The following is a 15,747-nucleotide window of genomic DNA, read 5'->3' as shown; positions in this document are numbered from 1 at the left end:
AAAGTTCTTCAACCAAACTATCTCATACTAGAATGAGTTGATTTGCAGCTCTATACATAAAAAAAGTGACCCGAATATATTTCCTAGTATCTCTGTATCTAGATAACCAGAATCTCCATGGTAAGCTCTAGGGTCCATTATTTGGAAATATTCCTTTGATAACTCTTTTCATCAAGCATATTTGGGAACACTAAATTATGGTTTGTGGTGCTGATGGTGATGGCATGTGTGTGTGTGTGTGTGTGTGTGAATTCTCTCTCAAACTTTACCCATCAAGTGATTTATATGTAAACATTCTAGTCAGAACCAACATTCAAGAGCAGAGATAATTTTTAGGCTAACATTCCAAATTTTAGATAACTGAACCTTAAAAAATGTAACCATGTTAACTGAACTCTTTTTGAAATGTATTACACTTTTTTCTTGATGTTGAGGATGAATTACTATGTTGCTAACTGTATAGCATGATTGCTTTTAATAGAATTTTATTTCTTAATTTACGCATTAGCAAAAATACAAAATAGAAAATGTGCCCTTTAAAAAAGGTGTGCCAAGTAGAGTATCTGACCTGAAAATCAGTTATGTAACTTTAAAGTCTTGAAATGCTTTCTTCATATCATCAGAAAATTAGCTAATTAAAATATTTACAATGAAAAAGCAACTGATAAAGATCCAAGTCGAAGACCCAGATTTTCTCTAATGAAATCTCATTGTAGGAGCCCTGTGAGCTTTCAGGATATTATCACCGCTTTCTTCACCGTAGTATTAATAAGGAGAAAGTCCTTAGCTGATTATGTTTTTTTCCTCCCCCCAAATTTAATTAGTTGCACCTGATTTTCCAGGGTACAAATTACTTTGTAGACTGTTTGGAAGATTAACTCTTTCAAGACTACTAGGTTACGATTACCCAATGACTGTGGTGTGGTCCAAGTTGGCACCTACACTGAGACTCGCTTGGAGTGGACAGGCCAATGAACTTGACCTTTCTCATTTACATAAACCATGTGAATATTATCGTTGGAGGGTTTGCCTTAATTGTATTCTCTTAGGGAAAATTTAAATCACGTAGGATTCTTTTTTGCCTTCGGTGGATGTCACTTTTACACATACATTATTGTATTTCTTGTTTTAAATCTTTTTATTGATTTCAGAGAGAGGAGGGGAGAGAGAAACAGCAATGATGAGAGTCATCGATCAACTGCCTCCCGCACGCCCCCCTCCTCGCACTGGGGATTGAGCCCCAAACCTGGGCCTGTGCCTGACCAGGAACTGAACCCTGACCTCCTGGTTCATGGGTCAATACTCAGCCACTGAGCCCCGCTGGCTGGGCTATTATTGTATGTCTTATACCTGTTGCAACAGATTACTTTGGGACATATTGCCTGTACTTCATTATGTAAGCTTCATATTTCACACAAAATATGATTTTTTTTAAACTAAAGAAATTAATAGATAGCATAGATTGGGGAAGACGAAAGGAATAATTTCACTTTCTCTACTCTACTGCATGTTTCGTTACCAAATATTTGTATATAACGCATTCACATGCATAAACCTGACAGTTTTCCTGACCAAGCAGCAGAACTATGGTTTTAAATATTCTGGGAAGGAATATGAGAGAATAACCATTCTTGGGCATTAAATCCACAATTGCTCACTGAATAAAAACATTCAACTGGAATAATAATTTTGACCACTTTTCAGACTCCCTGTGATGCATTGTCAAATATTCCGCCGTGAATAAGTGAACACATTTAGAATACAATAGATACATTTCAAGTCGCTTTAAATTACTAAATTGTTATATTTGGGAATTACCTGAGCATAACCTTCTCTAAGCAGACTTTTCTTTTCAAAAAATAATTTTTACAATTTCTTTTACACTCTTCCTTTTACTTTCCTCTACTTTTATGCTTGAAAATAAAGAATCTCCTTTCGAAAAATATTTGTACATATAATGTAACAAAAATGACCAGGGGAAAATTCAGTGACAAATGGGCACCAACAGATTGCCTGGTAATCGTAATATTTAGAGGCGTGTGATGGAAGCTGTGGTGCCACCTTCCTGAAATGTTGGGACATCTCCCGTTCGGGTTCAGCTGGTGCTTACCTACCACCAGGGCTGATGGAGCCAAGCGCACAATCACCTGGTTTCACAGTGGCAGAGAGAAATGTAAGTCAACCGTGGGATGTCCATCGAAGAGGGACACATAATGATGCTGGAATCATAAGCCTTAATGACATTTTGCAATATTTACCATCTCTAGAACAGAAACATTTTCAATTAACAAAACAATTTACCAACGCTTCTTACTGTTCAAGAGTTTAAGAGAGAGAGAGAGCGTGCAGGGGGCCGTCGGGTATTGTGTGCTTTAGCCAGTTGGCTGCTTTTTGTCTCGTCTCTAATGTTGATGGTCTTAGGGAACATGAAAGCGCCTCCACAGCTCTGAAGAGTCTGAAGGTGATTTAGATGTTGTGCTGGGTTGTTAGGAACGATGACATAACGCTTTGTCCCTAGGAAGCGTACCTTTATTCCGAGGACACACTGCTGAGTCCTGGCTGCAGAAGGGCTGTGGGAACGGGCCCCTTTCGAAGCCAGCTGGTTCTTGCTGCTGTTAGACACTAGGAACTGATCCCGTGTTTCCTTGTGCTAACCTGGTGCTCTGATTTCTGACACAACTGCCACTTTGAGGTGAGCGATACAAACAAACCTGGTCTATTAAGAGTGGAGAAAATAGTGTTTGTTTGGGATAAAAAATAAATTGTACCTTCTGTTTCCAAGATGTGTTCAACAAAACTCTAAGGACTCTTGAGTATTGGTGCCTAGCAAGTTACAATAACGTCATTGACTCTGTGACCACTGAGCTAGAGAATAAATGTTTGTTTAGACAACTCAAAATCGTTGCATGTAAGACACCCTGGGTTCAGACATTGTTTTGTACTTCTACCTATTTTCTTCATGGGGTATACATGTAAATAAAAACCTAAGATGACTTTTTCAAAAGACAGTTTTTATAATTTTGAAAATGCAGCCCATGATGTAATGTACGTGCATGTTTTCTACTTTTGTTTATTGATGTCTGTACCTTGTTACCGCCGGGGACCGACTTCAGTGGAATCTTTGCTTGTATATGTTTGTTCTAATAAATGATAGATTATATATGAAGGTGTATCTCGATGTGTAAAATGAATATGATTTCTTGTAATTATTTTCAAGGTGGTCAGTTTGTCTTTCCTGTTATTGGTTGAGAAGTCAATAAAATAAAAGTTGGTTAAGGGTGGAGAGTGGTTTGATAATTACTGAAGATATGTGTCTGTTAATGGACAAGAGGCCTGTCTTTCTTTTTTGGCCTTTTTCTTAGCAGAATTTAAACTGCCCGGTTACTCACATTTTCACATATCCTATATTTACATGTTCTTACCCATCATGGGAGGGAACTGAATTTAACTGAACATCATTTGTTCCAGCTTCATATGTGCAGCCAACAAGCTGACTTCTATTCCGAATACAAATTTGTTGCACTATTTAACAAATGGGTTCTGTAAAAAAAGAGAGAGAGAGAGAAAGAAACATTTCTTAGTATAAATGTATGGGGTGGATTCTTTTATTTCTTCTTGCAACCTCTTGGGGTGGGGTGGGACCTTTGCATGATCATTTCATAGAATCATTGACCTTAGAGGCCAAGTTCAAGTCTAACCCTTCATTTTACAGACAATGAAACTGTAATTCATTAAATATTGTGTCTCACCAATGAGCTACAGAGAGAGAGAGCTGAGACTGCATTCATAAAAATTTAGGAAATATTGGGCACCTGTTATTCTCTGGAAATTGTGTCAGCTGGTAGGGATAAAGTGATGAATATAGTGTTTGCTCTTTAAAGGGCTTCCCATGTCGTAGGAAGGACACGCTAACACATAATAAAATGCACTGAGGCTGCTAGAGTCACAGAGAGAGACGTCTAGACGCAAGTGCACAACACGTCTGTGAAGTAGGCTGTCTTTTCAAAAACTCAAGACTGAATCTGACTTAACTGGAAATTGCCAGGAAATACAGGGAGCAGGTCACATATTAACATCACAGAAAGCGATCAGCAAAATCCCACTTATACCCAAACCTATGGGAAAACAAAGGCTTTCTCTAACAAATATTTGAAGGGAAAAAAATGTCAGGGAACCTAAAGATTAAAAGAGACTTTTATGATACATCAACCCTTGTAATAAGTGGATTTGTTTGAGACAACCTTATTTTTAAAATTCCATAATACAAAGTTGAAATGTAAACAATACTAAATATTGACAATATTGAGGTATTATTAGTTACTTTTAAGGGTGTGCCAGTGGTGTTTAGATTAAGTTAAAACAACTGTCTTTTAGAGGTGCATGAGGAGGAATTTACAGGTCCAAAAAACGATCTGACTCTGGGATTCGCTTCAGAGCGATCGGAGTGGAGCGGGGAGGAGGGAGGTGGCCTTATAGAGGGAGCAAAATTTACCTTGAGCAATTTCTTCTGTAGTGGGTGATGGGCACCTGGAAGGATATTACATCTCTTCCTCGCTTAATGACTTAATTGTGTCTGGAAACCCTGCTGTTACCTGAGAAGGAGTAAAATGAAGAAAAACTTTCCAGTCATTTTAATGGGAAAATTCATGTATTCCACCCGACCCAACATACCAAGATTTTTCGAGGATCCCTGTTAATTAAGACTAGTAAGTGAATCTTGATCCAAATATAATTATCCATATATTGAACAGTCTTGGGCATGTTTCAGCTGTATTAGTGTACTATTTATGATTGTAATTTTGTGACTAATGGCTGCAGTTCTTAGCGCCTCATCTCACAGTGATAAAAATCAATACAAAATACCTTATTTTAATGGTTCTATTTTGGCATTACAACTTTGAAAAGTGTCTTATTTTGGAAACTAGGCCAGATCTAAGTACCCTGCCCCATTTCTTACAAAGTTGTTTAGAGTTTGTACTGATTTCTAAGAATTTATCAAGTGAGGGATAACTCTAATAACAGCAAAAAAAATGCTCCCTGAAATGGAGCTGTGCCCATTTTTAAAAAGAACTCAGTATTTCTAACTTTAAACCAGGCCAAGTTCATGATCTGAAGGAGGTGAAATGCTTGATCCTTAATCCTAATTTTACAGAATTCCACCATCTTCATGTCATCTCCAAGCCGGTCTCTTTGCTTTTTTCAATATATGTTGCAACTGAAAGGAAATAAAGGGCTGTTATAAATAATATCACACTGAAGCCGTCATTCCCCAGAAGTCATCAGATCACTCCTGCTTGGAGTCTCAATTTAGATGTTACTCCTTCTAAAGTTTTCCTTGATTTCCATAGTAGCTTGTATACTTCATATTACTAACAAATTCTCTTTCTGTACTGTTCCTAAACTCCTGTGAACTCCAGGAAGAGAGAGAGAATGTCTCATTTGCTTCTATAGATGTAGAAATATCTAGTTCAGGTTTGTTAGAAGTAATTCATATGTCTTAAGATTTTACTAAATTTGTAGTTTTATACTCAATGTGATTATTATGTTTATTTTTAAAAGTCAGCTTAAAATCATTAAGTGTTATAAAGGGCCCAAGTACATACATTTCTGAAAATATTCAGAAAGTCTCCATTAGTTGCAAAAATGAAAAAGTTTCCAAAGGTTAGATTGAGACCAAGAGCCTGTAGAGGAGGGGGGTCAATGAAAAAAAGGGGGGAACATCTGCAATACTTTCAACAATAAAAATAAATTTAAAAAAAAGGAAAGGAGTCCTGCTGTAGCCCAGACAGCCCAGTAGGGTTTCTTACGTGCAGTTTTAGTAACTAGGGATAGTACTCCCAGCATTCCTTAATGACCTTCTAACTTCCACAGACAGTTCTGGAGTAGCTTGGATGCTCCTGATGATAGGATTAGCACAAAAAGGCCTGAGTATGCTCAAGGTGCTGGGAGGAAATTGTTGAACAGGAGTCATTTCTTTCAAGAGCTTCTGAAGAGCTCCTGTTATTGTGTGAGCCATTTTGGGTACTTATATGTTGAGTTCTTAGATTCTCACCTATGAAGGGAGTGATATTTTTATTGAGATTATTTATCTTACTTCATTTTCCCTCTCATTTGCAAGAAGGTTTATTGGAAAAGGCACTGGATCAGAAGTTGAAGGACCTGAGACACAATTCTGTGTGAAGTTGAACTTGAGCTGTCTCACCTGCAAACTTTCAAGAGGAATGGCTGCCTTAACTGTTTAAGGGATTGTTTAGTAGTAATTCAGGTAATGTGTGGAAAAGCATTTTGAGACTATAAAGGGTTCAAATGTAAAGGAACATTATTATTGTTTTTAACTTTTAAGTCATATTTTTTTTCTATTGGACTAAAAATATTTAAACATTCTTTTGTGCTAAGAAACATATTAAATTTTCTGTTTAGAGAAAATATTTCTTCAAAAGATTTAAACATTTAAATTAACTTATATGATACTTTGTTCCTAAAAAATAGGCCATTATTTTAATTAAACAGGCCATTATTTATTTAATCATCACTGCCTAGTCCTTCCAAAGTTCAAGTCTGAAGCTCCTTTTTTTTTTTTTTTTTTTGAGGATAAACAGCCTTAGAGATTGGAGAAAATGCTGACTGTCCCACCTTAAAGCCATCCAGAGAGGAGTCTCTTTGTAGTATGTGTAGAAGTGTCATGAAATACATGAAAGACCCCAAGCCTGAGCCTAGGCCTGAGAACCAAAACCAAGTGTGATGCCTTAAAAAGCTTCTGGCTGCCCCTGGGAACTCAGGCAAAATCACATGCTCCTATTCCTGCGTCCCGCCCCTCATCCCTCCTCTGTCCTAGCAGCCTTCCCAGCCTTCATAAAAACACAGCCATGGAGACGAGAAGGAACTGGAACAGGGTTGGAAACAAAGGTGGTGAATCAGGGGATAGGAACTTGTGGAGTGGGCATCAGACCTCGTTCATGTCGTAGGAGCTGATCCAGGGAAGGGGGGGGGCTTTCCTTGGGTATGGATCAAGGAGCAAGGATGCCTGAAGCCTCAGGTTTTAGGGTGCACGTAGATTATTGTCCAAAGTGGAAGGTCAGTGACAAAGCAGGCACTCAATGAATCAAGAAATACGTACAACTTGTTGAGTGGCAAGCATTTTTAATACATATAAATGGGGCGATGACTCTTCCCCACCGAGCGTTAACTCTGACAGTAACCATATTCGGTAGGTACCACTGTCACCCTCATTTTACATGTGAGAAAGTTGAGACCCAGAAAGTTTAAGTAGCTTGCTCAGGGTCACACATCTAGTAAGCGATGGAGCAGCGACCGAAACCAAGCCGACAGACTCCCCAGTCCCTGTCCTGTTTGACTGTTCTGCAGAGAAAGCAGAGCCCAGGACTCTTCCTGAAAGCCACAGGATACCCAGGGAGCAATTCTCTGATGCCTGATGGATGACTCCTAGGCAGCAAGGGGGCTTCTAGGGCACTGAGCTCTTCTGGACAATTGATTAACTGTTTAGTGGCATAAATAGTAAATATGAAATGAAGCCAAGTGGAGGGTGCATTATTGGATGGAGCAGGGCTTCAGTCTGAGTGAGATTATTCTATAAATACCATGTCCAAGTAAAGGAAAAGGTTTAGAATTTAATGTGTTGACTAAGCAACTGATTACATACATTAAGTAGATTACTCTTCTACAGTAAGCTCAATCAATTGCCATGGTGCTGACCCACTGAGCCCTTTCAATGCCCCATCATTCCACTTTGTTCATTTGACCATGAATAAGTCTCTGTCCCTACCCTCAGAATCTCAGAATCTACTAGGGATGGCAGGATTTTAAATGAACCGCAGTTCATAGAGATTTGAACCAAAGGTTGTGAAATACTGAAAAATGAATAGGAATTTGCCAGATGCAAAAATGGGGGCCAAGGGCAGTGGTAAAAAAAACCTGCTATTAGAATTGTCTTAGTCTCTCACCTAGCTAAGTTGTCTTCCCATTACCCACACCCTATTATATAAACAACAAACGATGACATTAAGATTTTGCTTAAAGCGTCCTGGACTCAGTTTCCAATAGAAGTAAGCAACCCATAGGACACCAACAAAACAAAAAATGGAAGCTTTACCTTAAAAAATACCTCCTCTAGATTCTGGACTCCCATTTTAAGGGATCAACATGACTATTTTTTGTTAATTTCTGTAGATACCTTTTGGAACATGATAGTATAAAATAAATCCAGGAGTAATTACTAGTGAGTCCTAGTTCACTGCCAAATATCAGATACCCATTGTATCGTTGCATTTCATTATTACATGAGCAAGTCGTCCGTTTTAATTCCTACTTGCTGCAGATGAAGTGCCTGCAGCCATCTGCTCCCCATTCTATGATTTCTAATCTAGAGAGTGAGTCATGCTCTAAAGGGGGCAACGTTCATATAGAAGAAGAGGCTATTACAAGAGGTGACAATGGTTTAAAGGACTAATTTGGAGCAGAGACTCCAACCATTCCTTCAAAAAACATTGATGCCTATTTCTTACTGCTATGTGCTACCAAGAAAGAAGTGTAATGTTGAATCCAGATCTCAAAGCTTTTCGTCTGTTTAAGGATCACACAGATAATCGACATTAAGAACCATATAAAGCAGCAAGGTGAAAGGTCAGCTGTGTAGGGCTGTGAATGACAGCTGCCATGGGCTCAATCGTGTCTGCTCCCAACCCCCAGTGCCTCAGAATGTGACTGTGTTTGGACGCAGGGCCTTTAACGAGGTAATTAAATTAAAATGAGGTCGTGGGGAGGGGGAGCCTAAGCCAATATGATTGGTGTCCTTAAGAAGAGATTGAAACACAGGCCAGGAAGGCCATGTGAAGACACCCAGGGAAGGTGGCTGCCACGTGCAAGTCAAGCATAGAGTCCTCAGCATGAAATCCACCCCGAGGCCTCTCCAGCCTCCAGACCGTGAGAAAATGAATTTCTGCTGTTTCAGCCGCGCGGCCTGTGTTGTTATGGCAGCCCTAGGAAAACAGCACAAGCGCCAAATGAGTGCTCTGCTCAAGGAGTGTGCTTTCTGTCAGAAAAGGGATAATTGGGAGCCTGAGCGGTCAGGAAGAGCTCGTCCAGGAGGCGGCCCGGACCTAGCCCTTGAAGAAGGCCCTGGAGTGGGGCAGGATGCAGAGGGGAGGGCGGTCTCCAAGGCCCAGCCTCACCTTGGCCGTGAGAGGGGGCAGAGCCCGGGGGGTTCACACAGGGCGCTGGAAGAAAAGGCCAGGCGGATGGATTGAAGGTGAATTGAGGTCCGCGCATGTTTCTCAAAAGGAAATGTTAAGCTATTCCCTTCTTTACGTGGAAGTCAGTTGTGGGGCTGTTTGGGACACAGGGCAGCAATGCCCGCCTGGCTCTCTCTGGGATATAATCAAACAGTACATTTTCTCCAGGATGATCAATATGGTTTCCTTCCCAGGTGCTTTCAAAGTAAGCATTTTATCACACCACCAGCCAGTTATTTCTGTAGCTAAAATGTCAAGAGGCAGTCCTCGTAGCCCTTTATGAACTAAAGTAAATGGACTGTAAATGATCTAACTTAAAAAAGAAAGACAGCTTTAAAAAAAGAAACCTCCCCGATTTTGCTTTTCTTGGGGAACATGAACCCGGGCGCCAGGGGAGGTTTCGGGCCAACAGGGTGGCGTTCGTAGGGCCCCCCTACCTGAGCTGGTCTCCCCCCTGAGGCCCGTTTCTCCCCTGGCCTTCCCTGCTGCTTACGCATTGTTATTACGCTCCGTCTCTAGCTTGCTCCTCACATGAATTCGAGTAGACAGAAAGAAAAGCGCCTATAATCTGATCATTCAAATACTGTAGGAATGGCAACTGAAATTATGATGACTACACCTCTAGTCGTCTTTTTCCCTTACACATTTTAAGTCTTTTACGAGTATTATTTGAATTTGTTCTCATTATAATCTTTGGAGACTGGTGGCATTTTTTTTTCTACATGAACGTGTTATCTAGTTTTCAGGAACGGCCTTTCTACTTAAAATCCAAATAGCAATAAACAAAACGCCAGTTTTGCAGGCCGTAGGCGGGCCCCCTCTGCCATCGGGGCACCTTCCCAGGCAGGGTGAGTGCTGCACATGGTGGAGGCAGTTTATGTGGTGTAAAAACCACCCTCTGGCTTTCCTGCCAGCGCTGCCACTTCAGATCATCGGCTCAGGAGCCTCCTTGGGTCCTCGCAAGGTCTCATCCGTCAGGGCTGTGGCCCGTCCATTAGTGAGCTGTCGGAGGCAGGAACGTTTCTCTTTCCTCTCCCACCGTGAGGTTCCCAGGGGCTGGGCGGGGGGGGGGGGGGCATCTGCTTAGTGGGAACAGAGTTTCCTTTAAAGGCGAGGAAAATGTTCTGGAATTAGAGAGGCAAGAGTTGACCAACATTGTGAATACATAGGGTGTCCCCCCAAAATGTACACACACTTTAACAGCTGATAACTCACTTAGTCTTCACTCCTTTTTTCAGGTTGAACTGATTTGAAATAATGGGTAAAGCCAGACTAAGCTCTGAACAAAGACAATTTATCCTAAAGTGCCACTTGACTTTTTTTATGAGGATACGTTAAAGATAAAGTTTACAGTACAAAACCAGCAACAGTCGACAAATTGAGGGCACACAAATACTGAATGAAGTGATTCTTAGTGTTCTCCAGTCCATTGCTTCGTGTTATCAGCAGCGCCTGGACCAGAGCGGTCATCAGTTTGAAAAGAGGCATTGACAAAAAAATTATTCAGTTCTGTAGATTCTTTTAAATCTTGAAAATGAACTCTATGTTAATAAACACTGACTTTATAATCATTCGAAGTGCATATACATGTTTTTGGGTCACCCGGTATTTACAGACACTGAATTATACACTTTCAGATGGTTAACATGGTGAATTTTACATTATGTGAATTTTACCTCAATATAAAAATGCATATGTGCTGAGGATTGGATAGAATTTGCTCATTTCTGTATAAGGTACTGGATACTGATATTTGCACTATGGGGGTTTGTCTTAGTTTGGGTGCTATAGCAATTACCCTAGACTGGGTGGCTTAAACAAGTCACATTTATTTCTCACAGTTCTGGAGGCTGGAAGTCCAAGATCAAGGTGTTGGCAGATCTGGTATCTGGTGAGGCCTTCTTCCTGGTTTGCAGGTGACTCTTTTCTCATCATGTCCTTATGTGGCACAGAGTAGAGGGAAAAGGCAAGCTCTCCTGCATCTTTTATAAGGGCACTAACCTCATTCATGAGGGCTCCACCTCCTGACCTAATTACCTCCCAAAGGCCCCACCTCCTAATACCATCACACCGGGGCTTAGGATTTCAACATAGGGCTTTCCTGGGGGAAACAAATACTCGGCCAGTAGCAGGGCTCTTAATGGAACTTCCTAAAGTGATACGTTAGATTCCTTCTATTACTTCTATTTCCCGGGAATTTGGGCCAGTTGCTACACACACCTCAGTTTCAGAAAACATCTACCTTTCAGCTTTGCAACGTGGTCTGCTGCTTGCGGAGGGAACCGAGGTATGAGGTGCTGAATTCTCCTTTGTATTTTTCTCCCTTCAGCCTCATCTTTCTTATGATTATTGTTAACATAGTGCACAGTCTTACATTAGGTCGCCTGTTTTGTGTTGTGATTTTTAAGCTTTCCCCCCCGATATTCTTGGCATTTTAGTTAGAAGTTTAAAAAAAAATGATTTGAGCATGTGGGCCTGGATGCCATTCTCACCCAGAAGCCCCAACTGTGTTAAGAAAGCAGCTGATTCTAATGATAGGTTTTAATCTATGATGATTTTATTGGAATTACTTAAAGGGATGGGAAGATGTTGATGAAGCATGGAAATAGCAATTTTTATCATATTTGGGCGCTAAATCTTCAGAGGCCCACAGGTAGAAATTCTAGTGGCCTGATGAGAATGTCCAGGGTAGGAAAGCCCAAGTGATAGACAAGGATGGTGACAGCCATGGGAAACTGACGTACTGAGTTCAGAGGAGAAAATACCTGCGGTGGTAGCAGAGTTCTCCTGAAAAACACTGAATTCTAGGCAAGTAAGGCCTGTCCTGCGGCTTCGTGACGCTGGTGAGCGGGCTGTTAGAAGGAGCAGACTGAGGCCTTGGACATAACAGTACTCAAAAGGATTAAGCATCTGTGCTGTGACGGTTATGTGTCCACTCGTCTAGATCGCAACGACCAGATATGTGGTCAAACTTTATTCTAGCTGCCGGTGTGAAGCTATTTTCAAAATGAGGTTAACATTTAAGTGAGTAGATTGGATAAAGCTGATTGCCCTCCATCCTGGGGGTAGGCCTTATCCAACCCGTTGAAGCCCTTAATGGAAAATGACTGACCAGCCCTTTGAAGAGAGAATCTGCCAGCAGACCGCCTTGGGACTCGAATAGCAGCATAACTCTCTCCTAGGTCTCCAGTCTGCTGGTCCACTCTTTGGGTTTTGAACTTGCCAAACCTCACAACTGCTTGAGCCAATTCTTTATTTTTCTCACTGCAAAATAGCTACATTTACATTGGGTGTTAATATACAGTGTGCTAAAGTCAGATCCAACTTATAAATTTAAAAAATGCCCCTCTCCTAGGTGGAGAGAAGACTATATGGTGTGTCTACAGAGGGATCATTGAAAGCCCTCTTAGGAGCTACCTACCATTGTTTTTAAAAATTCATTTTCAGTGTCTAATAAACCATTGATTCCTGCCACGTTCTCCATCTGAAATCTCTTCCTCAATCATCCCTCCTTTTCGATTTCACAGTTAATAGCTTGGTCTGTCTCTGTCTTCATTACCACGTAAATATTTAACAACTCTCTTCACCCTACACGAATTCCCTCAGATCCCTCATTGATCTCTGCTCATTAATATTCCTGACACACCGCTGTAGTCCTTCATTTTCTTGTTCTCCAACCTTGAATGGCCCTTCGTTGCCCTCTTCCGATCGTGTTTCTTAACCTTCCCCACCTGCGCCGCCCGTTGTGGCAGGGCCGGGCCTTCACTGTGCTCTGTACGTAACATGCCTCCTGGATGCCTGCGTCTGATTTAACCTCCCCCTGCGGCCGTGCCCACGGCCCTTCCAGAAAGCCTGCCCTGTGGCTGCTGCCCTGGCCGCTTCTCAGTTCCTCTAGCACAAGTGGTCCGTGCAGCACAGTTCGCCGGGCACATCTGTCTGACCGCTGTGTTACTTCTGATTCCTGTTTCTCCTTTCTTCAACCAGGCTGAAATCTATATAACCTGTTACATTGCTGTGACCCACTGCATCTAACAATGTTGAGCACATCATGAATTCTCAGATGCTTGTGGTTTAAGGTGAAAAGTAGAGAGCTCCTTTTTCTAGCTGTGTAAGCCAAAGAAGAGTCTAGAAAAAAAGCTAAGCATGGGAGACCAAATAAAGGGATATATTGAGACATTTCCTAGTAAGTCTATCTCAGAAGGTAAGAGGATATAGTAGGATTATTATTTTTAATAATCTCATATTTTAAAAATTATCGTTCCTCTTTTTCAGTTACTTTGTTTCAATGGGGAGGGGTTCAAGAAGGGATGATTTTTCCCAAATGGGGCCATGTGGCCATGTCTGAAGATATTTTTGGTTTTCAGAATGGGGGTGGGGGTGGGGGTGGCTACAGACACCCGGTAGGTAGGTAGAGGTCAGGGAGACTACAATGCACAGGTGTCAATAGTGTTGAGGCTGAGAGACCGCTTTATCCTGATCACAGGAGCAGTAAAACAAAGTCATTCAGAATCGATTCTGAAGCCACGGTGCCTGAGTTCAAACCCCAACCCTGCCATTGACTGTGTGACGTCGGGTAAATAACTGATCATCTGGACTCCTTGTGTTTAAGTGAGCAGAATGACAGAACTCATCAGTGAGTTTCTTAGCAAGATTAAATGAGCTAATAATTGTAGAGTACTTAAAACAGTGTCTCGAACACAACGTGACCTATTACCAGTGTTTGTTAAGTCAAACACTCCTTTCAGGAGTTTCATCTCACCTAAATTGGACACACCATCCATCCTGATGGTGCTCACCAGTCTCACGGTTAGAAAGAAACCTGAGCACGATTTTTCGGGCAGACTTTAGCCTTAATTGGCTGCATCAGTGCAGGTGGCTAAATGACAGATAACTGTTTCTACGTTTAGTACCTGCAACCACCTGAAAGTTAAAAATCATGGCTAATTTAATTCAGCTTTAATGTGTAACTGAACATTTCAGTGTTTCTCTGAGAGGATCTAATTTTACTAGATAAAACAAGCAGTAATCAGCTCTTTCCAAGAAGAGCTGATATGCTGGTGACTTTAGAGTCCTGTTGGATTCCATACAGGGGGAGCCACCACCGTCAGACACAGAGGTGGCCAGGTCCAGCACAACTGAGAGGTGCCCCAGACCATTAGGGTTATTGACAGGAACTATGCAGAACAAACACAGTCCTTTCTGAAGGGGCCCATGCTCTGTGGATTTTTCCCTATTTTCAATTTACAAAGTAAACTGTAACGTGTGTGTTTAAATTACTCATCACGTTAACCTGGCATCTGAGTTGCAAAAGCACAGCAGTTACCTGCAAGTAGGTGAATCTCACCTGCACACAGCAGAATTGTCTCAGTCACAGGTTTTGCATTCAGAATTTGGGAGAGAGTTGGAATTATAAGAAAGTTAGGAAGACTGGTTCTTTTTAGACAACTTTCATCACCTGACAGTACAGACATCCGGGGACATCTTAGCAATTCCTAACTTACCCTAAATATAAAACTTTTTAGGGAAACTGGCAACTGGCTTCCGTTTGCTCTGCATGCTGGAAGAGAGGATAGATAAATTACAAATAATTAATTTGCTTTTTGGTCATCGATATCAGGTTCTCAATGTCTGTAGAAATATTCAGAAACTCTGGGAATTCCTTATTTTTAGGGTCTGAATTCCTTATTTTTAGGGTCTCATGGTTTCACGAGTATGTTAATAGGAGTCATACTGTGTCGAGAATAATCAGCAATTATGTTGATGTTTTTTCAAGTTCTCCACATCAGTTAGGGCCTCAGATAGCAAAGCACAATATAAGGAAAAACAATAGTCCTTTACCCAAAGACTGTGATAAGCACTGTTCTTAAGAAGTGACATTGACTGATTATGAAAGTTCAGGTTTGAAACTTATCAGCTCATAGTATTAATTAAAAATCCCAGGTCCCCCCCCTTTTAATGATTTTTTTAGAGAGGAAGAGAGAGGGAGAGGGAGATGGAAAAAGCATCATCAATGGACTGCCTCCTGCACACCCCCTAGTGGGGACTGAGCCCTGGAATTGAACCCATGACCTCTTGGTGCTTGGGGTGATCCTCAATCCACTGAGCCAAACCAGCCGGGCAAAATCCCAGGTCCCTTTCATGCGTCTCCAAGGTAAAAAGAAAGCCTCCTTCATAGGCCTTCATTGCAAGTTCTAAAAGAAAAAGATATTCTGTTTGCAGCAATGTAGCAAAAAGAATGCTATGCATGTAATTTTCATAATACTTGCTTCAGATTTAAATTGTAGTTATTATATATTTTATTCATGCTTTTTATGTAAATGAAATAAAATTAATCCACACTCGTTCCAATATAATTGTTTAATTTCTTAGTTCCCAGTGAAAGTAATGGTCCATGCTCAAAAATGAACTCTTAGCTACGATAAACCATAAGGGAATAAGTCTCTCTGCTTAGTCTATTTTTCTAGTTAATGCTTTTTCTCCATATAAAAACCTTAAAATT

The sequence above is a fragment of the Miniopterus schreibersii genome (assembly GCF_964146895.1).
Source record: "Miniopterus schreibersii genome assembly, chromosome: 2".
In the NCBI taxonomy this organism is placed as follows: Eukaryota; Metazoa; Chordata; class Mammalia; order Chiroptera; family Miniopteridae; genus Miniopterus; species Miniopterus schreibersii.
This window is presented reverse-complemented; position numbering follows the sequence as displayed.